Here is a 25,956-nt window from a genome sequence, read left to right on the forward strand (position 1 = left end):
CTCGTTATGCACCATCCAGACTCTTGCGTTCTTCTCAAGGATGTCTTCTTTCTACCCCCTTTGTATCTAAAGCCCTCTCCCGCCTTAAACCTTTCTCACTGACTGCCCCACACCTCTGGAATGCCCTTCCCTTCAGTACCCGACTAGCACCCTCTCTATCCACCTTTAAGACCCACCTTAAGAAACACTTGCTTAAAGAAGCATATGAATAGCACTGTGGATATTCTGAACACATGATACATAAAGCTTGGCCCCCTGCAGACGCACTTACCAGAACTCCCTCCTACTGTCTCTGTACGTTCTCCCTACCTACCAATTAGACTGTAAGCTCCTCGGGGCAGGGACTCCTCTTCCTTAATGTTACTTTTATGTCTAAAGCACTTATTCCCATGATCTGTTATTTATATTATCTGTTATTTATTGGATTACCACATGTATTACTACTGTGAAGCGCTATGTACATTAATGGCGCTATATAAATAAAGACATACAATATAATACAATACTATAAATAGAATATTCGTAATATTTAGAAGTCATCTTTTATTTGCAGTAAATGTCCAATGTAGTATTCTATAAAAACAAAATATATTGTGCTAACAGACACTGATTTATATCTAACATCGGTTAAGAAAATTGGGAGGTTTTTTTTAAAACTTTGAGCTTTTCCCAAAAATTATATTTTTTTAATTCGCCAAACTAAAATGTTTGCCCAATTTTGTTGTTAAAGGAAACTGAAAATGAGTCTTTCTTGCGTTTTGGCTCAAATTTCGCTCAGATTCAAAGATTTATTCCGAAGTTTGACTGAAACGTCCAAACGAATTACGCAGTTCAGATTTCCACCCCACGAACCTGCCCCGTCCTTAGCAAAAACTTTGATAGACAGTGTGAAACTGGCAGTTTTGTCATGAAAATGAGAAGGACACCAAATAAATGTATTGCTTCTAAAAAGGGTGCAGGGGTAAGATTAGGATGAAAGGTTACAAAATTGGTTCATTGACATTTTAATTCAATCTATTAATAATCATCAATAGCCACATAGATCACCTAACTACATGTGTTAAAATGCACCCGAAAATACTTTGCTCATCTCTTATTTGGGTAAGATCCATCGTCTTCCATCTTTGGCGTCTATGGGGGTTATTCATTACACTCCGATAGTGCCAATCATACAGCAATACTATGGCTCGGAATTTTTTTCTGCCTTCATTAGGAGATTCAACGCCATTGTGCCCTGACCGACACTACCACAGTTTTATGAATAACCCCTGGTCTCTGAACAACCCATAATACTTAGGATTGTATTGTTCGATGCCCACGCCGGACCCCACTCCACATAGTGAGATAAACACTTCAAACAGTTAATGATTTACCCACTTCAAGTTGATGCATCATTAACAGTGTGTTACCAACTTCAAGTTGATGCATCATTAACAGTGTGTTACCCACGTTTCACGATTGTGAGTAAGGGGTTTTGTGGTGGTGCGGGATCTGCCCTCTACCCTGCTTATCCTTTGACGCTGTGCCCCTACTGTATCCATGACATGGGATATTTGTACAATGTGCTTGGTACGGTATATAGTCCGAAGACTCAGAGATTAGAGGTAACAAAGACAACTACAGGTACTGTAACAAAAAGAAACAACCCGTTCTGTTTTGATACAGAACGTACAGCGCAAGGGTACTCGAATCCTGTCCTCGAGCCCCCGACAGGTCAGGTTTTCAGGATATCCCTGCTTCAGCACTGGTGGCTCAATCAGTCCCTGCTTCAGCACTGGTGGCTCAATCAGTCCCTGCTTCAGCACGGGTGGCTCAATCAGAGGCTCAGTCAAAGACCAGTAACATAGATTGAGCCTCAGATTGAGCCACCCGTGTTGAAGCAGGGACTGATTGAGCCACCTGTGCTGAAGCTAGGATATCCTGAAAACTTGACCTGTTGGGGGGTCTTGAGGACTGGGGTTGAGCTACCCGGCAATAGGACTTCCCAATTCCTTCAGTATACAATTAATGGCTTTCTGTGCTGAATTTAACTAAAATTATCAGCACACTATACTGCGGGGGGGGGTGGGGGGGAGTGCGGAGAAGGGGGGAGGGGGGGAATAAAACACGGTGTGAAAGCTGAACATCGCTCCTTTGCTTCATAAAATAAAGTTAAAAAAACTTTACTGCTCATGACGCTTTCCTTGTTGCATCCATTCCCTTGCCTTTGCTGTACCTATATGTCCCATGTATAGGTACTGTCACTTATTGGTTCATTGAAGAGCAGCTTCCCCAATGTGGCCGACTCTCACCGTTTGGATAGCAGTGGTCTGATCCTCTGGTACATTCTGTGTTTGAATGAATTCAATGGTAGGAAGGCAGCGGGCACTCAGGAAGTTGCAGAAAAGTATAACTTTATTGAATGTACATATTCCTCCCAAGTGTTTCGGTCCCAACTTCTTGAGTGCCCGCTGCCTTCCTAACTTTGTCTTATGACGTAGCATCACTTAGTAAATATAGCCTGCCAATTTTTATTTCATAAGCTCTGACTTGGCCTCTCACTCACCCACTATCTGTCACTTTGCAGCTTGTACGAGCTTGTACCTTGGTCTCACTAAAGGCCCTTAGTGTCCCTGGATGATATTAAGTCAATAATTAGAGCAAAAGGAAATACTTAGAAACACTGTTTTTTTTCTCTAGGTACCTTTTCTGTCACAACATGCTTTTAAATAAATAATTTGAAATACATTGCATGCTTTCTCTGCCCAATACCCAACTGTGGAGCTTTCTCTAAAGTCTGTTACAAGTTACTGCATGTTTTGGGCTGGGGCTGTCTTGTATAATGTGTACAGGATAGTGACACATGGGGGAGTGGTGTTAATTGGATATTGAAACAGCTGAAACAGTTCGTTTGTAAAAGATTATGTACACATCATGTACGTAACAATTACATAATCCGGACAAATTAGGGGGATAACAATAGAAGGTACTGGGGCAGGGTCACCGGCTGATTTTCCAGGGCCCAGGACTAGAGTTTCAATCCCCCCCCCCCCACCGTCAGCAGTCTCTCACTCTAACCCCCCCTCTTTTCCTCACCATATCTCCACTATCATTCAATTACCCCCCTCTCACTCATTCCATCTCCCCCTCTCCCCCTGCCACACACAGAATTCCCCCCACAATACTCATACTTACCTTGGGGATAGTCTCAGGCCTCTAGTGCCCCAGCTCTCTCCAGCTGCTGCGGGCCTCCTGCTAGGCCTGTCTCTCTCCCACCAGTGTGAACCAGAAGCTGGGCCCACACCGGAGGAAGAGAGAGGTGCCCAGCGTGGGACAGCGTCATCAACTGAGCCACCTATGCTGATGCAAGCTCTTTGACTGAGCCACCTGTGCTGAAGCAGGAATATCCTTAAAACCTGACCTGTTGGGGTGTCTTGAGGACTGGAGTTGCCTTGCCTTAACCAGTAACATAGTCCCATGTTCTGAAATAGTGTTCTCTGGCCCAGATCCACAAAGCTCCGCTATTGAATTAACAAGGGTCACAGGTATTAGGCTAGGTCCCCGCTGTCTGCTGCAGCGCACGCGCAGGGACAAGAACGGCCTCTCAATGGGGCTGGGCCGCTACCTACCTTGGCCGCCGCACAGCGCCGACAGATTTTTCCAAAGACAGTAAAACTATCTTCAGAACTGGTGACAGAGCGCTGGCCACACCAATGAGGGCGAAAACCTGCCGGTTGATATCATGGCCGGGCCCCCCACCACGCCCCTGCCATGCCCCTGTCACGCCACCCTACATCTCTGCACAGACCGAGGAATAGAGCTGCACGTGCCGCCAGCCTGGCAGGCGCGCATGTAGCGCCGACACCGGGGCTGTAGCCCTAAGAATTAAGTGCTCACGGGTATCTTCAACGCTCACTAACGCAGCGGTAAGTGCTGTTTGCAGCCATCCCATAATGTGGAGAGGGAAGGGGAGAGAAAAGACCTATTATGCAAGAGTCCCAAGTGCTATATACATCCCCTGAAACAACATGTGGAGAGACGCCTGTGCCCAAAAAAACAGCACACCTGAAATATGCTAATAGAATATGCACAGTATATTTCAATGTCTCATGGGGAAATAACGTCCGTTATGGATTTTGATAACATGAGGTTATGAGCCCTGACTTAACACAGAGCTTTGTGTATCTGGACCTATGATTTCCCCCATTAGCACAGCTTAACTTGTCCCCTCACCTGCTCTTACAGACAGAGCAGCTGATTTCTCCAACCTGAGCACAAGGGACGGCACAGGAAGGGTGCTCGATGCTCACACCTCACCACTGGGAATAGTCAGCTGCAGTTAATGTCCGAAATGTAAAATATGTATAAGGGAACTGACAAAAAGGAGATGGGATCTCAAAGGATCGATGCTTGCCCAAATATGTGCGGCCCGAAACAAAACCGAATATAGTAAGAATGGAGCAAAATGGTCAGTTTCATCGGTGATAGCAAATGCATTATCAGTATGAAAAACAGCATTACTCACTCTCTCCTTTGAACGCTTTATTTAAAGTGCAGCTTGGTGACGAGAAGGAACATTTTGGGGATCAGCTGAGCCCGTTCTTGTGCTTAAGCCCAAAACGTCGCTACTCCTCACACGATTTATAAGGTAAACAAACTCTCATTTTGTCAGAAACTAGATGCTTTGTGTAAATGTGACGATGCCAGAAAAATACAACGGGATATTCCAGAAGGATAAAGGAGATTGTACTGGGACTAGAGATCGGCGAATACACCCGAATCCGTTTCCCAGAATTTCTCGCATTTTCTCCCCACAATCCGTCTGGCGGTGTAAAATCCACAAACGGATTTGTTCGGTTTTAATCCACGCGGATTCATCAATAATCGCCATTGGGCACAACCCGTGGATGGATTTTGTAGAGTGCAACCCGTGGGTTCAGCGATCTTTTGGCAGATTCTTAAGAATTGCTGAATTGGCGGATTGGATTCTACAAATCCGTTAACGGGATGCGGTATCCACAGACTGTATTTGTAATAATAATAAGAAATCCGCCAAACACGGAGATTGATCCGCTGACGTCCGTGGACCAAAGGAACCGTCTGATCCCTAACCCTAACCCTAACACGCTGCGGATCCAAATTCGCCAAGCTCTACCCGGGACAGAGCAAGAGAGATCAAAGCGTTACGTGAGAGGAGATTAAGAGCAGGAACAGTTAGAACTAGATGTTAATTTGAACAAGGGTAAAAGCCAGTGAAAGCTAAATGGTATTTTTAAGCAATTTCGTCTTCTCCTGGTTATTTCCCACCATGTCCACTTTTGTTCTTGTTCATTCTTCCTTCCCACAGCCTTTTATTGACTTCAAGCACGCTAAAGACACATTTCCTTTAAAGGATCCATTTCAATTCAACTCACGCTATACAGCAGCAAAGTAAACATTACCAGTATGACTTCAAAGTAAGGCTGACATCAGAGACTTGATTCATTATTAAAAATACATTATAGTTACACTCCGTGCCCATCTGATCTAGTCATAGAGAAATTGGTAGGAGATCAAATTGATTAAGCACAATTACTTGTGTAAAAAAAACACAACTGGTCAGCCAAGTATGAAAATAAAACGAGTGCAAAAAGTTATTGCATAGTTATTGTGTGAATGTTCAAGAATAGTCTACCAAGCGGAGACCAACACTATTTAATATTAAAGGGTGCAGTTCCTCCCGGAACAAAGATGAACTAACGGCAGGGACAGTGTTTAAGAGGTTAAGGCACGAGTGGCCAACTTCAGTCCTCAAGGGCCACCAATAGGTTGGGTTGTAAGGATATCCCTGCTTCAGCACACTTGATTCAAACATTCACCAATAGGTCAGGTTGTAAGGATATCCCTGCTTCAGCCCACTTGATTCAAACATTGGCTCAGTCGTTGACTGGAGTTGGCTGCTCTTGAGTTACGGGCTTATTCAACAAAAGTGCACATGGGATGAACGATTATGATTTCCAGGCAGAAGATCCTCATACTTTAATTAGTCTTTAATCCCTCTATATGTTCAGTAACACATGAATTTAGATGTGTGTACAGTACATACATTTGTATTAATAAAGCAACAAAAATGTATGCAGTGCTTTAAAAAATAGTGCATAAAACATACACGCACATTACAGGAAAAGGAAACTCTGTCCCGGGGAGCTTACAATCTAAGTGGTATGGTCTGGGCATATCTTTTTTCACATGGGGTGAAACCACAATCACTAAATGACCCTGGCATATGTCTATGCTTAAAATACCCTTGTGTCAATCCCTTTATGCTAGTAATCCCACCACACTGCTGGTCGACAGATCCATGGATCCACTGCTCCTTTAAGTATGAATATTCATTTGGAAACATTTGGGGGTTAAATTGTATAATGTTTATTTTTGATGTGTTAAGTGTCACTAATCCTTTAATCCTATGAGTACCGAGCATGTTTGTACTCGGCAAAAAAATGTAGTAGTTTTTGGTGCTAGTAATGTTTAAACCACAAGAATAATAATGTTCTTAATATACAGTAAACTTAGACAAATAATTTATGTTTTTCAGTTGATCCTGCAGATTATAAGACTATCAATGTCTTAATGTTATTTCCCCACATTTTTCCATCTATTTTTTTATTGAATACAGTTTAGTGAAGAAGAATTTGCCTAAATATATCATTCAATGTCACACTTACACAATCTATATCTCATTTTGTTCACAATCCTTAAAGCTACTAGAACATCTAAGAATATTGGGTGCAAAAAAACATTGGTTATGTAGAAGCACTAAAAGTAGTGACTAATTCACCGACTGTAAAAATGTTAATATAGCTTTCCGAATTCATATTTGTATAAAAATGTGATAAAATATGTTTTATTAATGCATATATTTTGTACGACCAGGATTAAAACAGCAATATGGGTTAACTTTGTTTAAAAAATATATATTTTATTTTTTACTACCGGTTTGAAGCAGGGAGTCTCAGGAGCTGAACCCCGGTAATTTCAGCACCGGGGACCCCGTGCTTTCAGAGATTACTTGCCTCTGTAGTGGTGCTGGTATCTCTGCAAGTAGCGGAACTCTAATCCTTAATCTAATGGCGGCGTTTAAATGTCCCACGTCTCACAGGCCAATGGGAAGCCGTGATGTCAGCCCATGCAGCTTCCTATTGGTCCGTGAGATCTGGAACTTTAAACTACACAGGGATACCGGCACCCCCTATGGACGTCAGGATGTCTGTAAACAGGGGGTCCCCGAAGGTGAAATTACCAGGATTCAGCTCTGGAGACCCCCTGCTTCAAACCTGTAATAAAAAATAAAAAAATATATATATATGTTTTTATTATTATTATTATTATTTTTTAAAGTTAACCCGTGTTGCTGCTTTAACTCAGCTGTTATCACCATGCATTTTGTATATCAGCAAAGGTGTATAACTTTGTAGGATCTACTCATAGGCCCTCCCAGCGCAAGTCATAATACATTTTCATGGGGAAAAAACACTCTACCCCGGAGAGATTGTGGGATTTTATGGAGGCATATCCCACACATGATTCAAAGAGAGGATCTCCCCAGATCAACTTTAGGAGAGGATTACTCTTACCAGACTACCCAGGACCTGAGAAACCTTACCAATGTTAGCAGTCTCCCCCCCCCCCCCACATAACTAGAGATTTATGCCATAGAAGAAACAGACAGATAGCAGGGAAAGCTGGGATTCTACTAATGGAATCCCTGACCCCGAATCTAAGGCTGTGTCCATGGTATGGCAGACCGCGCGGACGCGTCCGCACGCTGAGCGTACAGACTGACTGGGCGTGTGCGCGCAGAAGCGGGAGGGGGCACACGTTGCGCAATAAATCAGTTTAAACTGATTTCTTGGCGCGACAGGCCGGTCACGTGAGTGGTTCGCCCAATGAGGGCGAACCAGCTCCGTGACATCACTGGCACGCCCCTAGACACGCCCACGGACGGCGCGCATACCATGGCCAGGGAAAGCAGCCGCATTCCCTCAGCCTCCGCACACCTCCGCACGGGAGAAATGACCGTGGACGCCCATGGATGCAGCCTAAAGGCTGACGTCCCCCCGTTTAGTTTTTAAAGTAGGCACCCATCTGTAACCTTTCAATATTTTGGTGTTCCTTCTAGCAGGTGCTTCCGGTCTTCAACAGCGGATATGATCACCAGACGTTTCTCGTCTCTGATGTTATCGTTTAGTTCAGATGGGCCGAGTTTACGAGAATCAAAAGCCCAATGATGCAATAACATCGTAGGTCCTTGACGTTGTGACAGGATTGCCCCAAGGGAGTGTCAGATGCATCAACTTTGATGATAAATGGTAAAGGTGTATACTCTGTTATAAATATGGGTTAGGAGTGACAATGTGATTGGTTAGCTACAAGAGCTATCGTAACTCTGGAAAAACAATTAACCGGATACATAGTAAACACACACCACCCTAGTCATGTCTAAACTAAATAGTCTCATTGTTAGTGTCTAGTGTTGAGTAATCTTGTGGATGGATCTCACTAATCTACTGGATCAATCGTAGTATCAAAGGAGATCAAAGAACGTCTTTAACAATTAAAAACATAATATAAATCAAATAAGTGTAAATAATTACATTCAAATTCAATTTAAGTATTTTATTCGTGAGCGTAGACGTTTTCGGTAACGAACTTTGTGAAAAATACAGATCGGTAGAGGTTTCTTTTTTTCTGAAATAAGGATTTCGAGTTTTTTCTTCTCTGCTCAATAAAAAAATGTTTGCAATATGCTAATGTTTTTATTATCCTTGGTCACTTTTGGTGTTATTTAGTTTAGATTTAGCTATTCATATAAACCCGGTTGTAGGGGGCAGTGGGAAAGTGGCCAGGCAAATAAATGGTTTACAACAGCTAAATATGGGGATTATTCATATGATTTAAAAGCAGACTTGGGTCTCCGGCAGAGATCGAGCAGAAATCAGCACAATGTATATTTTAGAGACACGTGAAAAATGGCTCAACACTCATTTAGCAGCCGAAATTATCATAAACATATTCATAATTACAAATTCAAAGTTCCCATTTGGCATTCCTAGCAGTCTTCAGGTTCTGCTGGCATATTTGTGTGGTAACAGCAGCTGTTGCAGAATTATATTATAGGCAGATGAAGAATAAGCATATTCAAGAGCAACAAGCACAGGAAGACTCAAACACATTTGTTATCCTAATTAACACTGTAGCTATGCGTATGCAGTGAGTAAAATCTCAGTAACCACAACCTCTGTATGCCCTCTTAGTTAATAAAGGTAGATAATGAAGCCAAAGCTTCTAACTATCATTTGTAATCCATTCATTTAATTAACTTATTAACCACGTACACACATGCCAATAACAATTAATATGATCCTTAATTAGTCCTAAAAAAAAACATCACTAGTGAGCACATTCACATGTCTCAGACAGGTCTGCAACCCTGCCTTTCCCCATTATCTTAGCATACAGTGCTTCCACTGCACCCAGGGATTCTGGGTAATGACATGCAAATTAGCACAGTGTCACCTTTTGCTTCTAAGGCTAAGGCCCCGCTCCCTCCGTCAGCGCTCCCGCACTGCAGACAGGCAGGGCGCTGACATACACAGACCGCGATATGCATATGTAGGGAGCGGGAGCCGGAGCGGGAGGTGGGCGGGAGTGGGAGGCTTGAGCGGGAGGGGGGGGCGTGGCTTGAGCGGAGGGACCCGCTACTCCCCCCCCTCCCTCCCTCCACGGGCTCGGGCTGCTGATGGTTTTTAATTAAAAGCAACACACACACACACGCAGGCACTCATACACACACACACGCACACACACACAGGCACTCATACACACACACACACACGCACACACACACAGGCACTCTCACGCACACACACACACGCAGGCGCTCTCACACAAACACACACACACAGGCAGGCACTCGCACTCAGGCACACACATACACAAACACAGATAGGCACTCAGACACACACACAGACAGGCACTCACGCTGCTTTCCCTCCACACTCCTCCCCGCTCCCCGAAGCCTCTCCTCCTCCCGAAGCCTCCCCTCCACATTGGCTCACAGCCACACCATGTGACGCGTCGATGCTAGGAATTACAATTCTCTTGTATCCCCTAGCGGCTGACGCGTCACAGCGTGTAGCGAGCTGTGCAGCCAGGGGGGACCGGGACCGGCTCGGGAGGATTCCCCTGCTGGTGGGGAAAGCCCGTGCAGCCGCCCGCGCCGCCGGGCGCACCGGGTCCCAGGCCTTATCCATTTTAACATGGATCCCTATGAGCTTATGCCTGCCGTATTACACAGCTTTTCAGCACAGTCTGGGTTAAGAAGTGCAGAGCCAGTAACCCTGCTCACAGACAGCTTTTCAACCTTTTGGTTCCCAGTGTGACTGCAGGGCCAGCCTGATGGCAAGGCGGTTACCCTCCGCGTTCCCTCCTCTCCCTCGTCCTGTCAGCAATGGGATTTAAATTCCGCCCTACCGGAGAAGGGAGAGCTGGGGCAGGGAGCTGGGGAGTCCCCAAACCGGTGCAGGACCGCACCGCTGTGCACCCCAAGGTAGGGAGGAGAGGAGGGTATGTCTGTAGCTGGGGGAGGTGTGTGTAGCTGGGGAAGGTGTGTGTAGCTGGGGAAGGTGTGTGTAGCTGGGGAAGGTGTGTGTAGCTGGGGGAGGTGTGTGTAGCTGGGGAAGGTGTGTGTAGCTGGGGAAGGTGTGTGTAGCTGGGGGAGGTGTATGAAGCGGGGGGAGGTGTATGTAAATCGAGGAGGTGTGTGTAGCTGGGGGAGGTGTGTGTAGCTGGGGGAGGTGTATGTAAATCGAGGAGGTGTGTGTAGCTGGGGGAGGTGTATGTAAATCGAGGAGGTGTGTGTAGCTGGGGGAGGTGTATGTAGCGGGGGGAGGTGTGTGTAGCTGGGGAGGTGTGTGTAGCTGGGGAGGTGTGTGTAGCTGGGGAGGTGTGTGTAGCTGGGGGAGGTGTATGTAGCTGGGGAAGTGTGTGTAGCTGGGGGAGGTGTGTGTAGCTGGGGAGGTGTGTGTAGCTGGGGGAGGTGTATGTAGCTGGGGGAGGTGTGTGTAGCTGGGGGAGGTGTATGTAGCTGGGGAGGTGTATGTAGCTGGGGGAGGTGTGTGTAGCTGGGGGAGGTGTGTGTAAATCGGGGAGGTGTATGTAGCTGGGGGAGGTGTGTGTAGCTGGGGAAGGTGTGTGTAGCTGGTGGAGGTGTGTGTAACTGGGGGAGGTGTGTGTAACTGGGGGAGGTGTGTGTAACTGGGGGAGGTGAGTGTTGCTGGGGGAGGTGTGTGTATCTGGTGGAGGTGTGTGTAACTGGGGGAGGTGTGTGTAACTGGGGGAGGTGTGTGTAACTGGGGGAGGTGAGTGTTGCTGGGGGAGGTGAGTGTTGCTGGGGGAGGTGTGTGTAACTGGGGGAGGTGAGTGTAGCTGGGGGAGGTGTGTGTAACTGGGGGAGGTGAGTGTAGCTGGGGGAGGTGTGTGTAACTGGGGGAGGTGAGTGTTGCTGGGGGAGGTGTGTGTATCTGGGGGAGGTGTGTGTAGCTGGGGAGGTGTTGTAACTGGGGGAGGTGAGTGTTGCTGGGGGAGGTGTGTGTAGCTGGGGAGGTGTGTGTAGCTGGTGGAGGTGTGTGTAACTGGGGGAGGTGTGTGTAACTGGGGGAGGTGTGTGTTGCTGGGGGAGGTGTGTGTATCTGGGGGAGGTGAGTGTATCTGGGGGAGGTGTATGTAGCTGGGGGAGGTGTGTGTAGCTGGGGAGGTGTGTGTAGCTGGTGGAGGTGTGTGTATCTGGGGGAGGTGTGTGTATCTGGGGGAGGTGTGTGTATCTGGGGGAGGTGTGTGTATCTGGGGGAGGTGTGTCTGTAACTGGGGTAGGTGAGTGTAGCTGGGGGAGGTGTGTGTAGCTGGGGGAGGTGTGTGTAGCTGGGGGAGGTGAGTGTAGCTGGGGGAGGTGTGTATATCTGGGGGAGGTGTGTGTATCTGGGGGAGGTGAGTGTAGCTGGGGGAGGTGTGTGTATCTGGGGGAGGTGTGTCTGTAACTGGGGTAGGTGAGTGTTGCTGGGGGAGGTGTGTGTATCTGGGGGAGGTGAGTGTATCTGGGGGAGGTGAGTGTATCTGGGGGAGGTGAGTGTAGCTGGGGGAGGTGTGTGTATCTGGGGGAGGTGTGTGTATCTGGGGGAGGTGAGTGTATCTGGGGGAGGTGAGTGTAGCTGGGGGAGGTGTGTGTAGCTGGGGGAGGTGAGTGTAGCTGGGGGAGGTGTGTGTATCTGGGGGAGGTGAGTGTATCTGGGGGAGGTGAGTGTATCTGGGGGAGGTGAGTGTATCTGGGGGAGGTGAGTGTAGCTGGGGGAGGTGAGTGTAGCTGGGGGAGGTGAGTGTAGCTGGGGGAGGTGTGCCTGTAACTGGGGTAGGTGTGTGTGACATCATTACGCCGTGATCTCATGACGCTGCAGGAGGAGGGACCCCGCTGTCGGCAGAGATATACTGGCTATGCAACACGACGCTGGGATAGGTTTCAGCCGCACATTATATACGTTATGGTGGGTAAAAAAGTGACAAAAACTCTCCGTACAATAAATAAAAATATCCCCTGTGAGACCATTTTCTTCCTAAACAGAAAAAACAAATGAATAGAATAATCTGAAACCATAGTTCTCCCAGAGAGGCACATAGTGTTATATCCACATTGTCATAGTGCGTTGTGTACTGTCACACAGTCTAATGCCTGCGACCTGTAGCTCTGAGGGACCGGAGAATGCACAGAACAGGCAAATGTATTAGTCTGTACATGTCGCTCTGGTTATTAAACATTATATTGGACCCAAAGGGACAAAAACCATTAGTGCAGTGATTCTCAACACGAATGTCACACACTTGGGACAAATGTGTCACTATGACAAAAATAAAATTCTTACATACGTTTGAAAGGACAAGGGGAGACTGTTAATGCTTCTTTTTAACACTTTAGTTGTTATAACCTTTAGGTATATAGAGCAACAAGGGGCACAAAACATAAAAACGGGAAGGGGCTCAGACAAAAGGGAGATCGTCATATATTGCAACATCGCGCCGATATAAATCAATGGGGAAGACCAACGTCGAATAATAACATTATTGGGAATGGAGAGAGGGGGGGATCTTTGCGTTCACACGTTGGGGGCTGTAGAAGGCGGGGGGGGGGCGTCTAAAAACTGGGACGTGAATTTGAAATAAAATAGAAGAAAATAAACTTCTAAGAGAGAAACAGACAAAAAGAAAACATTGTCATAAGAACGGGTCGTGTGAAAAGGGGTCACGTACTTCTAAAGTAGCAAGAGGTGTCACTATTCAGAGGAGGTGGGGGATCAGATGATTAGTGAATAAGCAGCTGCCGGGGAGGAATGAGCCGCGCTGACCGCGCGCTGCGTGAGTATTTCCACATTCCATGCGTCACAAACACATTGTTCGCCATTTACTCAATGAAAGAGCAGAACATGAAAAGACATCACAAAAATGGAAATATTTCATCAAACCGGTGAATCAGCGAGGAAAATGTTCCCGTTTCTTCCTGCCAACAGAAATATATTTTGTAACAGAACATTTGAACACTGTGAACATTCTGTAACAAAAGCGACGGATTTGGGGTTTGCTAAATATTCCAGAATAATGACACGTTGCTAAGCAACCGTGGGGAGTTTACTGGCCATTCTTGTTATCTATTCAACTCAGATACAATGGGGGTTATTCATTCAATTTGAGTCTCCGTGCAATAGTGCCCCAATCGGCACTATTGCACTTTAATAAATAACCCCCGAGGTGTTTCGGGGAAAGTTCCACCACACAGAGTGCCTAATGCGATCCCCTTTAAAGCTGCTATGCGTTTTTTTGTTTGGAAATGTATTATTTACCAGGGGGTCCCCGGGAGCTGAACCCCTCAGTTATAGAAACAGACGTGCCCGCTTCCGTAGCATGACCTGTTCCCTTTAATTACAAACTAGGTTAAAATAGCATACATGCACTCACAAGAAACGATTAGCATATTATTTTGATGCACTGCACCAACTTTCGCACCAAGGTGCCTCATTTGTAACAAGCTTCTCCCATCTGGCACTGTGCATGCAACCTCTGACCTCATGAGCTATTGTAAACAGATTAAATGGAGACAAGTGATGCATAGAGTAGCACTATTTGATCTATTTTATTGCACTGGTTTAAGGAAGGTATTTGATATGTTTTCATACATTTTAATAGACCAACATATATAATCGTTGTGCAGAAGCTTTCACGGTTGCAGAGGTGTGCTCATCAGAGGTGATCGCTAAACTGGAGGGGGGAGGCTTAAATACATGGGGGGTTATTCACGGAGAACAGCAGAAGGAGCGGCTCCGGGAGTAAAGGCAGTGACTCTGAGTGACCTTGGGCAAGTCATTTTATCTCCCTGTGTCTCAGGCACCAAAAGCAGATTACATCTGGGCAGGGACTGTGTCTGGGAAAATCTGATGTATACTGCTGTGTCCCGCGCACTATACTGTAATGGTGAAGCGCTTTGAGTCCCATTGGAAGAAAAGTGTTATATGAATTAAAGTTATTATTATTATTATTATCACATCCGCACGGGCATTAATTCAAGTCAAGTAATGGCACTTGATGAGACTGGGTGTTACTGGTTTAGTGTACAGCTACGTTTTTGTTTACCAACTCAGAGTACCATTAATCCAAAAACGTGTCCAGCACTCACTGTCTATAGAAATCAGAATCCAAGAATGGGATAATACCAAAAAGCATAATTTAATATATACACAAGAGAACCTATAACAGGACCGCATACCCTACATCCAATAAAGTGAAATAGCAATAAATCAGAACATACGTATAACAGTGGGGGGATAAAGGGAGAGGGGGGGGGGGAGAAACAAAATGAAGGGGACAAGACAACACACAGGTGGGTACACTGAGGGGAAACAACAGGGGGGCAACGTTTCGGGGAACACCCCTTCATCAGGCCCGTTCCCCCTCGCTCCAGAGGAACAGCCCCAAAGAAGACTGGACAGTGTACCCACCTGTGTGTTGTCTTGTCCCCTTCATTTTGTTTCTTTCTCCCCCTGCCCCTCTCCCTTTATCCCCCCACTGTTATACGTATATTCTGATTTATTGCTATTTCACTTTATTGGATGTAGGGTATGCGGTCCTGTTATAGGTTCTCTTGTGTATATATTAAATTATGCTTTTTGGTATTATCCCATTCTTGGATTCTGATTTCTATAGACAGTGAGTGCTGGACAAGTTTTTGGATTAGTGTGTATTATTGGTAGAGGAATTGGGTGCTCTTTTGTCCTTGGCACCCTGCACTGTAACTGATTTTTGTGAGTGCTGTTTATCATTTTTTTGTTCTGTCAGAGTACCATTACTTCTATGTACACTTATAGTTACTTACTTTAAAACTCTCAATTGTCTATTTTTACAATGTACATAAACTATAAATATATGTAAAATAAAACAATCCAAATATCTCTCCCCCCCCCCCCGACCACCACTAAATTACAATTGGTTTCAATCAGACAGTTCTTTTTATCGACATAAACCACTGTCAATATAAGAAATGCGTTGGGTAAACCGCTTGAGGCCTAGTGGATCCCCTCACACAAAAAGAAATTGGGGCAAAGTACTTTGCTCATTCAGTGGAGCTTGTATGCATTAAGGCTTCTACAAGTTCTCAGCTTCACACAATTTTCCAGCTAAGATATTTGAATCCGTTTATAAAAGACGCTGACCTGACTTCTCGATTGTCTCAGCCTGTTCACTCTAAAATCCCATTCTAGTGATCATAAGAAGATCCCACAGTAAGTGTCGGATCCCTTTGCGATTGCATTGTAGGGATCCCTTTGCGATTGCATTGTAGGGTGATCACATCATCGTGCTTCAGAGACAAGATTTCCTGTTTTATGGTGTTCATAGTAAAGCAGCAGTTCAAGCAATATCCTACGTGTGTTTTTTTTTTTTAATAAATCAGTTCTGTACTATGAGGAAATACTTGTAGCATTTAAAAAAAAAGAATGTTCGACATTTGAATGTTTCTAATGTAGGACACATTTCCAAAGTGACAGCCCCCTTCCCCTTCTGATAGGCTCTGGCTCTTGAGCCCCGCCCTCTCTCTGGCAGTGAACCAATTGTATCTAGTAACTGCCCAGTCAATCATATTCCAGGGCTACATTGCCCACAATGCTGTGCAAGAGCTGAATTAAATAGCTCCGAGCAAGCGATCGATTACAGGAGAACGGATCGATCTGCAGCTTAGCTAATCACGTGTCAGTGTGCAGATTGTATTTATGCTCACATTGAATGGGAAAAAAATATATATTTTTTTTTTTAAAAAGCAGCTTGAACTTCAGCTTTAACTTTAGGAAAAATAATAGTGAGCAATCCCGGGCACTCACACCTACTACATACACTAGAGGTCCTGTATCATGTAATCAAAAAGGGTCATTTGCTAACCCTATAGTTACAGAAACGGTCCCTTTTTTCTAGTCAATGTTTTTTCACGTTTAATGAACACTTGGGGGATCACATACTAAGACCCCCACATACTAAGGGGCCTATTCTAGTAGCTTCGATAACTTTGCTGCCATCTGGAAGGGTCTGGCATGTTCCCACTGAAAGTTTGTCACTTGTGTTATCACGGTATTCCAAAAGAATCTGAAACCATTTCCACAAGTCACAAACCGCGAGGCAGGAAAATGCCAATACTGCTCGGGACAGCAGCGAGGGTATCTCAGCAACTCTCAAAGTTCTCCCTGTGCGATCTGACCACTGGCTGTAAGAGCTGCACAGAGAGAGCTGCACAGAGAGAGCCGCCTTTCCCTGCACAGCTCTTACAGGCGATCTCCCTGCACAGAAAGAGCCGCATCTCCCTGTACAGAGAGAGCCGCATCTCCCTGCACAGCTCTTACAATCGATCTCCCTGCATAGAGGGAACTGCATCTCCCTGCACAGCTGTTACAGGCGATCTCCCTGCACAGAGAGAGCTGCATCTCCATGCACAGCTCTTACAGGCGATCTCCCTGCACAGAGGGAACTGCAACTCCCTGCACAGCTGTTACAGGCGATCTCCAGGCACAGAGAGAGCGGCATCTCCCTGCACAGCTCTTACAGGCGATCTCCCTGCACAGAGAGAGACGCATATCCCTGCACAGCTCTGACAGGCGATCTCCATGCACAGAGAGAGAGCTGCATCTCCCTGCACAGCTCTCACAGGCGATCTCCCTGCACAGAGAGAGAGAGCTGCATCTCCCTGCACAGCTCTCACAGACGATCTCCCTGCACAGAGAGAGACGCATCTCCCTGCACAGCTCTTACAGGCAATCTCTGTGCACAGAGAGAGAAGCCTCTCCCTGCACAGCTCTCACAGGCGATCTCCCTGCACAGAGAGAGAGTGGCATCTCCCTGCACAGCTCTTACAGGCGATTTCCCTGCACAGAGAGAGACGCATCTCCCTGCACCGCTCTCACAGGCGATCTCCCTTCATAGAGAGAGAGCTGCATCTCCCTGCACAGCTCTCACAGGCGATCTCCCTGCACGGAGAGAGCTGCATCTCCCTGCACAGCTCTCACAGGCGATCTCCCTGCAGAGAGAGCTGCATCTCCCTGCACAGCTCTCACAGGCGATCTCCCTGCACAGAGAGAGCTGCATCTCCCTGCACAGCTCTTACAGGCGATCTCCCTGCACAGAGAGAGCCGCCTTTCCCTGCACAGCTCTTACAGGCGATCTCCCTGCACAGAGAGAGCTGCACAGAGAGAGCCGCCTTTCCCTGCACAGCTCTCACAGGCGATCTCCCTGCACAGAGAGAGCCGCCTTTCCCTGCACAGCTCTTACAGGCGATCTCCCTGCACAGAGAGAGCCGCCTTTCCCTGCACAGCTCTTACAGGCGATCTCCCTGCACAGCTCTTACAGGCGATCTCCCTGCACAGAGAGAGCCGCATCTCCCTGCACAGCTCTTACAGCTGATCTCCCTGCACAGCTCTTACAGGCGATCTCCCTGCACAGAGGGAACTGCATCTCCCTGCACAGCTGTTACAGGCGATCTCCAGGCACAGAGAGAGCTGCATCTCCCTGTACGGCTCTTACAGGCGATCTCCCTGCACAGAGAGAGACGCCTCTCCCTGCACAGCTCTGAAAGCCGATCTCCCTGGACAGAGAGAGTGGCATCTCCCTGCACAGCTCTTACAGGCGATTTCCCTGCACAGAGAGAGACGCATCTCCCTGCACAGCTCTCACAGACGATCTCCCTGCACAGAGAGAGCTGCATCTCCCTGCACAGCTCTCACAGGCGATCTCCCTGCAGAGAGAGCTGCATCTCCCTGCACAGCTCTTACAAGCAATCTCCCTGCACAGAGAGAGCTGCATCTCCCTGCACAGCTCTGACAGGCGATCTCCGTGCACAGAGAGAGACGCCTCTCCCTGCACAGCTCTCACAGGCGATCTCCCTGCACAGAGAGAGCCGCATCTCCCTGCACAGCTCTCACAGGCAATCTCCCTGCAGAGAGAGAGCCGCATCTCCCTGCACAGCTCTCACAGGCGATCTCCCAGCACAGAGAGAGCCACATCTCCCTGCACAGCTCTTACAGGCGATCTCCCTGCACAGAGAGAGACGCATATCCCTGCACAGCTCTGACAGGCGATCTCCCTGCACAGAGAGAGAGCTGCATCTCCCTGCACAGCTCTCACAGGCGATCTCCCTGCACAGAGAGAGAGAGCTGCATCTCCCTGCACAGCTCTCACAGACGATCTCCCTGCACAGAGAGAGACGCATCTCCCTGCACAGCTCTTACAGGCAATCTCTGTGCACAGAGAGAGAAGCCTCTCCCTGCACAGCTCTCACAGGCGATCTCCCTGCACAGAGAGAGAGTGGCATCTCCCTGCACAGCTCTTACAGGCGATTTCCCTGCACAGAGAGAGACGCATCTCCCTGCACAGCTCTTACAGGCAATCTCTGTGCACAGAGAGAGAAGCCTCTCCCTGCACAGCTCTCACAGGCGATCTCCCTGCACAGAGAGAGAGTGGCATCTCCCTGCACAGCTCTTACAGGCGATTTCCCTGCACAGAGAGAGACGCATCTCCCTGCACCGCTCTCACAGGCGATCTCCCTTCATAGAGAGAGAGCTGCATCTCCCTGCACAGCTCTCACAGGCGATCTCCCTGCACGGAGAGAGCTGCATCTCCCTGCACAGCTCTCACAGGCGATCTCCCTGCAGAGAGAGCTGCATCTCCCTGCACAGCTCTCACAGGCGATCTCCCTGCACAGAGAGAGCTGCATCTCCCTGCACAGCTCTTACAGGCGATCTCCCTGCACAGAGAGAGCCGCCTTTCCCTGCACAGCTCTTACAGGCGATCTCCCTGCACAGAGAGAGCTGCACAGAGAGAGCCGCCTTTCCCTGCACAGCTCTCACAGGCGATCTCCCTGCACAGAGAGAGCCGCCTTTCCCTGCACAGCTCTTACAGGCGATCTCCCTGCACAGAGAGAGCCGCCTTTCCCTGCACAGCTCTTACAGGCGATCTCCCTGCACAGCTGTTACAGGCGATCTCCAGGCACAGAGAGAGCTGCATCTCCCTGTACGGCTCTTACAGGCGATCTCCCTGCACAGAGAGAGACGCCTCTCCCTGCACAGCTCTGAAAGCCGATCTCCCTGGACAGAGAGAGTGGCATCTCCCTGCACAGCTCTTACAGGCGATTTCCCTGCACAGATAGAGACGCATCTCCCTGCACAGCTCTCACAGACGATCTCCCTGCACAGAGAGAGCTGCATCTCCCTGCACAGCTCTCACAGGCGATCTCCCTGCAGAGAGAGCTGCATCTCCCTGCACAGCTCTTACAAGCAATCTCCCTGCACAGAGAGAGCTGCATCTCCCTGCACAGCTCTGACAGGCGATCTCCGTGCACAGAGAGAGACGCCTCTCCCTGCACAGCTCTCACAGGCGATCTCCCTGCACAGAGAGAGCCGCATCTCCCTGCACAGCTCTCACAGGCAATCTCCCTGCAGAGAGAGAGCCGCATCTCCCTGCACAGCTCTCACAGGCGATCTCCCAGCACAGAGAGAGCCACATCTCCCTGCACAGCTCTTACAGGCGATCTCCCTGCACAGAGAGAGACGCATATCCCTGCACAGCTCTGACAGGCGATCTCCCTGCACAGAGAGAGAGCTGCATCTCCCTGCACAGCTCTCACAGGCGATCTCCCTGCACAGAGAGAGAGAGCTGCATCTCCCTGCACAGCTCTCACAGGCGATCTCCCAGCACAGAGAGAGCCACATCTCCCTGCACAGCTCTTACAGGCGATCTCCCTGCACAGAGAGAGACGCATATCCCTGCACAGCTCTGACAGGCGATCTCCCTGCACAGAGAGAGAGCTGCATCTCCCTGCACAGCTCTCACAGGCGATCTCCCTGCACAGAGAGAGAGAGCTGCATCTCCCTGCACAGCTCTTACAGGCAATCTCTGTGCACAGAGAGAGAAGCCTCTCCCTGCACAGCTCTCACAGGCGATCTCCCTGCACAGAGAGAGAGTGGCATCTCCCTGCACAGCTCTTACAGGCGATTTCCCTGCACAGAGAGAGACGCATCTCCCTGCACCGCTCTCACAGGCGATCTCCCTTCATAGAGAGAGAGCTGCATCTCCCTGCACAGCTCTCACAGGCGATCTCCCTGCACGGAGAGAGCTGCATCTCCCTGCACAGCTCTCACAGGCGATCTCCCTGCAGAGAGAGCTGCATCTCCCTGCACAGCTCTCACAGGCGATCTCCCTGCACAGAGAGAGCTGCATCTCCCTGCACAGCTCTTACAGGCGATCTCCCTGCACAGAGAGAGCCGCCTTTCCCTGCACAGCTCTTACAGGCGATCTCCCTGCACAGAGAGAGCTGCACAGAGAGAGCCGCCTTTCCCTGCACAGCTCTCACAGGCGATCTCCCTGCACAGAGAGAGCCGCCTTTCCCTGCACAGCTCTTACAGGCGATCTCCCTGCACAGAGAGAGCCGCATCTCCCTGCACAGCTCTTACAGGCGATCTCCCTGCACAGCTCTTACAGGCGATCTCCCTGCACATAGGGAACTGCATCTCCCTGCACAGCTGTTACAGGCGATCTCCAGGCACAGAGAGAGCTGAATCTCCCTGTACGGCTCTTACAGGCGATCTCCCTGCACAGAGAGAGACGCCTCTCCCTGCACAGCTCTGAAAGCCGATCTCCCTGGACAGAGAGAGTGGCATCTCCCTGCACAGCTCTTACAGGCGATTTCCCTGCACAGAGAGAGACGCATCTCCCTGCACAGCTCTCACAGACAATCTCCCTGCACAGAGAGAGCTGCATCTCCCTGCACAGCTCTCACAGGCGATCTCCCTGCAGAGAGAGCTGCATCTCCCTGCACAGCTCTTACAAGCAATCTCCCTGCACAGAGAGAGCTGCATCTCCCTGCACAGCTCTGACAGGCGATCTCCGTGCACAGAGAGAGACGCCTCTCCCTGCACAGCTCTCACAGGCGATCTCCCTGCACAGAGAGATCCGCATCTCCCTGCACAGCTCTCACAGGCAATCTCCCTGCAGAGAGAGAGCCGCATCTCCCTGCACAGCTCTCACAGGCGATCTCCCAGCACAGAGAGAGCCACATCTCCCTGCACAGCTCTTACAGGCGATCTCCCTGCACAGAGAGAGCTGCATCTCCCTGCACAGCTCTCACAGGCGATCTCCCAGCACAGAGAGAGCCACATCTCCCTGCACAGCTCTTACAGGCGATCTGCCTGCACAGAGAGAGACGCCACTCCCTGCACAGCTCTTACAGGTGATCTCCCTGCACAGAGAGAGACCCCTCTCCCTGCACAGCTCTTACAGGTGATCTCCCTGCACAGAGAGAGACACCTCTCCCTGCACAGCTCTTACAGGTGATCTCCCTGCACAGAGAGAGACACATCTCCCTGCACAGCTCTTACAGGCGATCTCCCTGCACAGCTCTTACATGCGATCTCCCTGCACAGCTCTCACAGGCGATCGCATTGCTTTTATTTACATTGTAATAACAGTGTACTGTAGCAGGGGGTCTCTGGAGCTGAACCGCATAGATTTCAGCCTCGGGGACCCCATGCTTCCCGAGTGACAGACAGCAGTATGGGTAAAATGTAAATAAAAACAGCTTCATTACCTTAGCGGCTAGCAGGTGGGTAGCAGGAGGCATTAACCCCTTCATTACCTTACCTTACCGGTGGGCATAAACATCCACGTTTTTACTACTTTATAACACTAAAACAGATGCACAATAAAACTAACATATGATCTTATTGTGCACAGCCCCTTATGCACCATCCTGATTGTGAATGAGTTAACCAGAGAAGTTTGCACAGCTTTGCAGACCAGATAATAACTGGGGTAAAAAGTATCCGACTCCTTTAATAAGCAAATATACGCCATGTTTACTATAAATGGCCTTGTAGGAGGACCACTAAATGTGCATAAAACAGGCCTCCTTCTGTTTGACGGCATTCATTTGCAATGGGCAAGAAGCAAAAAGCGACGCATGGTGAGCGCTCATTTGCATGGCATTACCCAGAATCCCTGGTTGCAGCGGAATCAGTGTATGCTAAGAGATCCTGGGAAAGGCAGGGCTACGGACCTGTCTGAGACGTGTCAATGTGCTCACAAGGGGTATTTACATGATAAAACGCCTCTGGGGCAGAGGAGGGCACCCCGCAAAATCTGGTCAAGAAATCGATGGAATCTCGCTGGAAAAAACACCAGCAAAATCTTGCGTCAGTTCTTTGCATTTGTCATGACCCCCAAAAAGTTTGTTATAGTTAAAGAATCCCTCCCAGGTGTTTCTTCTTATTTGTTATCACGTTTCGCCGAGTTTTAGGCCCAACTGATTGTGAATAAAGCAATTATTATAAAGCAATTCCTGGCGGTGAAACCATCTCAACTCTTATTTTAATGGGCAAAAATGTGCCCCAAATTTACTATAAATTGCTCTTATTGTTGACAGGGGAAGAACAGATTTCAGTAAAAACACCCGCCTTTTGTTAATTTGCATGAAATGTAAATAGCATACATAACGCCCGCAAAATAAGAAGTAATTAGGAGTTTCAGAATTTGCGCCGGTTTTTACCAATACTACTAGAACCCATTAGTGCTACAATATGTCACAGCACTGACACCTCCAATACTGACGGGACGGTATATGGCATAGAAATAAGATCTCTATAGGTGCTGCCGGTGACAGGTAACACCTCTTCCTTGCTAATACATAGCGGCCAATAAATATATATTTTCAGAGTCCTGCATAAAAGTTAAAGCTTTGCTGCCATCCACAATCTTCATCTACAACTGTTTAAAACAGAGGCAGCAAACTCCAGGACTCAAGGGCCAACAACAGGTCAGGTTTTCAGGATATCCCTGCTTCAGCACAGGTGGTTCAGTTTTCAAATGAGCCACTGATTGAGCCACCTGTACTGAAGTAGGGATATCTTGAAAACCTGACCTGTTGGTTGCCCGTTGAGGACTGGAGTTGCCCACCCCTTGATTTTAAGGATGCAACGTAGACGCAAAGTGGGTGCGTTAATGTAAACACGTGGGCAAGCTGTAATGCAACGGAAAATATCAAAATCTGAAAATAATGAAAATCAATATTTATGTTTTTTATCCCATTGAACACATTTGATGAATTTGAGAATGTGCTCGTGAAGTTTGTCACAATAAAAAAAAAAGTCTGATTCCCCATTTCTTTGCCATAGATCGCAGGGTGAGATTTGGGATGAAAGGCAGTATATGAAATGGTACAAAATAAAGGCTTCTTTACCTGGTCACATGATGCTTTTTTTGCCTGACCACAGTATACAGAACCTGTCCCTGGCTGCAGTACATCCTATGTCAGGGTCAGTGGTCACTGCACTAACTGGTGATGTACTTTCAGTAGCATGCTGATCCTACCCCATGAACATATACAATCTCACTGCCGTGTCGGGATTAGACAATGTTATAGCAATAGCATTAGGAATCAATAAGCCATAGACGGGTGAGCTCCGCACTGAACCATGTCAGTATGTGCCTCTTAATTACTTTCAATGACTCAAGTGATCCCAGACTAGGATTGTTTTTGCACCAATTAAACCAGTGTTTTTTTAGCCTTTTTTAGTTAAGGAACCCTATAATTATATTGTGAAATTTTGCGGAACCCCAACCCTCTCTAATAGCGCGGCTGAGATCAATGCATTGTAAGGAACCCCAACCCTCTCTAATAGCGTGTCTGAGATCAGATGCATTGTAAGGAACCCCAACCTTCTCTAATAGCGCGGCTGAGATCAGATGCATTGCAAGGCACCCCGACCCTATCTAGTAGCGCGTCTGAGATCAGATGCATTGTAAGGAACCCCAATCCTCTCTAGTAGCGTGTCTGAGATCAGATGCATTATAAGGAACCCCAACCCTCTCTAATAGTGCGTCTGAGATCAGATGCATTATTGTAAGGAACCCCAACCCTCTCTAATAGCGCATCTGAGATCAGATACATTGTAAGGAACCCCAACCCTCTCTAATAGCGCGTCTGGGATCAGATGCATTGTAAGGAACCCCAAACCTCTCTAATCACGCGTCTGAGATCAGATGCATTGTAAATGCTTCTATATTTGCTACAATTTTCAAATGTCCTGAATATTGCAGGGAACCCTTTAGGGATGCCCGGGGAACCCAATGGCTCCTAGGAACCCTGGATGAAAAACACTGAATTAAACCGTGAAGCGGGCACAGGTGAATCATGCACTTCATAAACCTTGACTAGCGCCGAGCTTACTCACCTTGCTCCCTCGTCGACCCTGCTCACACACCCTGCTCCCGGCACCTGCTCAGACACCCTGCTCCCGGCACCTGCTTCTTCTGCTCCGTTTCCAGCATTAGATAGAGAGCTGCGCGATTCTGCACAAATAAAACATCGCAGCTCAGCCTCCTCCCCAAAAGTCTCTCCCCGCCCGGCTTCCTAAATCAATCAGGTCCTCACAAAGCACCGGGGCAGCTCCTGATCGTGACCAGCCTGCAGATCTCCAGCAGCACCATCAGGAGCCATGACAACGGCAGCAAAGCTGGGACTATGAGAGGAGAGAAGCCCCCTCCAACCTCTAAATAAACAACCCGCATGAGGAATCCGGGGTCCCGGCATGTGAGGCCTCTGTTAGGGGGGTGGGGTGCAGGGCTCAGATCCCCCGGTGAGACTGAGAGAAGCCCCGCATGGAAGTCCGTGCGTTGGGGTGGGTGAGGAGCAAGGAGGGTCTCCCAATATGCAAGGGCCATTTCCACACATTTGTATAGGACCATAGCATGTTTAATGGGGTAAATGGAGATAATTGACACTGTTCAATTTTGTAAGCTTTTAACGTCAGTGGTCAACATACGTTCTGATGGGTATTAACAATGTAATGATATAGAATTGGCATATAGCAGTGTTTTTAAAGAAAGCTTTAATTATATTGTGACATTCTGCTGAACCCCAACCCTCTCTAATAACCAGGCTGATATCAGATGCATTGTAAGGAACCCCAACCCTCTCTAATAGCGCATACGAGATCAGATGCATTGTAAGGAACCCCAACCCTCTCTAATAGCGCATCCGAGATCAGATGCATTGTAAGGAAACCCAACCTTCTCTAATAACCAGTCTGATATCAGATGCATTGTAAGGATCCCCAACCCTCTCTAATAGCGCGTCCGAGATCAGATGCATTATAAGGAACCCCAATCATCTCTAATAGCGCGTCTGGGATCAGATGCATTGTAAGGAACCCCGACCCTCTCTAATAGCGCGTCCGAGATCAGATGCATTGTAAGGAAACCCAACCTTCTCTAATAACCAGCCTGATATCAGATGCATTGTAAGGAACCCCAACCCTCTCTAATAGCGCGTCCGAGATCAGATGCTTTGTAAGGAACCCCAACCCTCTCTAA

At 48.0% G+C, this 25,956-nt stretch overlaps 1 protein-coding gene across 1 annotated transcript in view; it reads right to left on the bottom strand.

Annotated features, from left to right (window-relative positions):
* The window catches only part of CHL1 (cell adhesion molecule L1 like), a 90,226-nt gene extending 65,257 nt beyond the window's left edge, over positions 1–24,969 (bottom strand). Inside the window, exon 1 of the mRNA XM_075574720.1 lies at positions 24,816–24,969. The gene's annotated coding sequence lies outside the window, so the exon portion shown is untranslated. The remainder of the gene's footprint in view (positions 1–24,815) is intronic.
* Between the last annotated feature and the right edge of the window lie 987 nt (positions 24,970–25,956).

Source organism: Ascaphus truei, chromosome 17 (assembly GCF_040206685.1).
Source record: "Ascaphus truei isolate aAscTru1 chromosome 17, aAscTru1.hap1, whole genome shotgun sequence".
In the NCBI taxonomy this organism is placed as follows: domain Eukaryota; kingdom Metazoa; phylum Chordata; class Amphibia; order Anura; family Ascaphidae; genus Ascaphus; species Ascaphus truei.